This window comes from Myotis davidii, unplaced genomic scaffold, assembly GCF_000327345.1.
Source record: "Myotis davidii unplaced genomic scaffold, ASM32734v1 scaffold266, whole genome shotgun sequence".
NCBI lineage: Eukaryota > Metazoa > Chordata > Mammalia > Chiroptera > Vespertilionidae > Myotis > Myotis davidii.
In genome coordinates, this window is record NW_006300032.1 from 4,747,114 (window position 1) to 4,749,406 (window position 2,293).

Below are 2,293 nucleotides of genomic sequence, written 5' to 3' on the forward strand. Positions count from 1 at the left end.
GTTCTACCCCCTGGTGGTCAGTGTGTGTCATAGTAAACAGTCATTCCCAGTCATTCTGCTATTAAGGTCAATTTTCATATTACCCTTTTATTATATTAGATAGAGGCCTGGTGCATGAGTGGGGGCCAGCTGGTTTGCCCTGAAGGGTGTCCTGGATATGGGGGGATGTTCCGCTGGGGTGCCTGGCCAGCCTGGATGAGGGGCTGATGGCCATTTTCAGGCTGGCATGCCCCTCTCCCCCGGCAACCCAATGTCCCAGTCTCTCCGTAAGCGGAGGCCACAGCCGGCTGGAAGCAGGTATCTGGGATTTATTTATCTTCTATAATTGAAACTTTGTAGCCTTGAGCGGAGCTGAGGGCCAACCAGGGCAGGCAGAAAGCTTGGCTTCCTCCATCGCCAGGGGCAACCTAAGCCTCCTGCTCACTCCAGCTCTGTGGCCGCTGCCATCTTAGTTGGGTTAATTTGCATACTAGCTCCTGATTGGCTTGTGGGTGTGGCTTGAGCATAGCGGAGGGACAGTTAATTTGCATGTTTCTCTTTTATTATATAGAATCATGTGTAGCAGGAATTTAACAGCTGTACCGGACAAACCTAATTTCAAGTGACGTAAGCAAAAAAGAAAGTACCATTAGCCCTGGCTTTTACTCAGTCTTGATGGAACAGCTCACAATGTAAGCGAAAATTCATGCTTTCTCTAGTGTTGGTTTGCTCTCAGACTCCATACAGACCCCCTGGGATTCTACATTTAGACCCTCAGACCCTCATCCAGGGCAAGGGTAGGCTAAGAGAACATGTCTTTTTCCAGAAGCCCTAGAAACATGCCATCATTGACTATAACTGAATTTCATTATTTCCTTGGGGGCAATCTTGGGGTTGGATGTAAAATGAATACCACTCAAAATACATAGGCTTACTTGCTGCAGCAACAGAGACCACACACCTTGGTGCTTTTTAGTAAGGTGTTGGGAGCGGGGGAGAGCTTAAAGAATCTGAGCATATTTAAGTAATTTTGAGGAGGGCTCGAGTGAGCAAGGGTTTCTTCTTGATTAGGTGCTGTCAGAAAGTGGGAGGAATTTTGCTACTGGGTGTTGATTTTTATCTAGCACAGAGAAATGGAACAAGGTAAAGCAGCAGCAGTTGCACAGGTTAGCCACAAGAGGGGGTTGCCCAGGCATTTTTGTGGTTTGCACAGTGACTATTGGTCATTCTCACTTCATCAAGTTCCCAGTGACCTCATCTGACATAGGAGATCTGGGAGCTGTTCATGTTCATCAGGAGAACACCGTGGCCTTGCTGCAAGAGCCAGGCCAGCTTTTAGTTCCCAGATGCTCCTTTTTTCACATTGAAAGCCCTGAAATGTGCAGAAGTAAATTAAGAGTATAAAACAAAATAATGAAATAAATCAATGAAATTATACCTTAAATATGGGGACTTAAAGTAGTGGAAGAGTAAGCATTACGTTTAGATTTTCTCTTAAAAGGATAGACTCACACTGCAAAGCTAATGATATGCTATTTACCAAAGATACAACTAAAATAAAATAAGAGATTGCAAGAAAAAAAGGCACAAATGTATCAGAGAAGTAAAAGTTACTCCCATGGGGTGGGTGTCTACCATGTGCTAGGCAATTTTCACACAGTAGTTCAGTTAATATGACATTTTCATAATTACTATATGGGGCAGGCATTATTAACCTCAATCTTTAGATAAGAAGACTAAAGTTGAATAAAAACAAATCAGTTACAGAGCCATGATTTGAATTTGTATTGAAGCCTGACTGGAAGGCATGTCTGTTACACTGCATTGTCTCTCTAGACACCAGGAATACAGGAATAACATTAATACTGGACTAAGAATTTAAAGGAAGCAAACAAATAAAAAGCCTTAACTGTGATAAAGAGAACCATTCCATATCAATAAGAGGCACAACCACGGGTACAAAAATGAAACAAGTATCAAATAGCATCAAAATGCATAATGGAAATTTACTAGGATAAAAAAATTAAAAGATATAAATAAAATTATCAAGGGATTCTCAACAGCCCTGCTTCATAGATCATGGAAACAAAAAGTCACAAAAGACTTGAGTAACATAATAGAAAGATTGAGCATTTATTTAAAATGAATCCTCCTATCTAATAAAAGACAAAAAGCATAATTAACTGTACCTCCACTATGCTTCCCATTGGCTAATCAGCAAGATATGCAAATTAACTTCCAACCAAGATGGCAGCCGGCAGCCACGCAGCTGAAGCGAGCAGGAGGCTTGCTTGCTCCAGTGATGGAGGAAGCC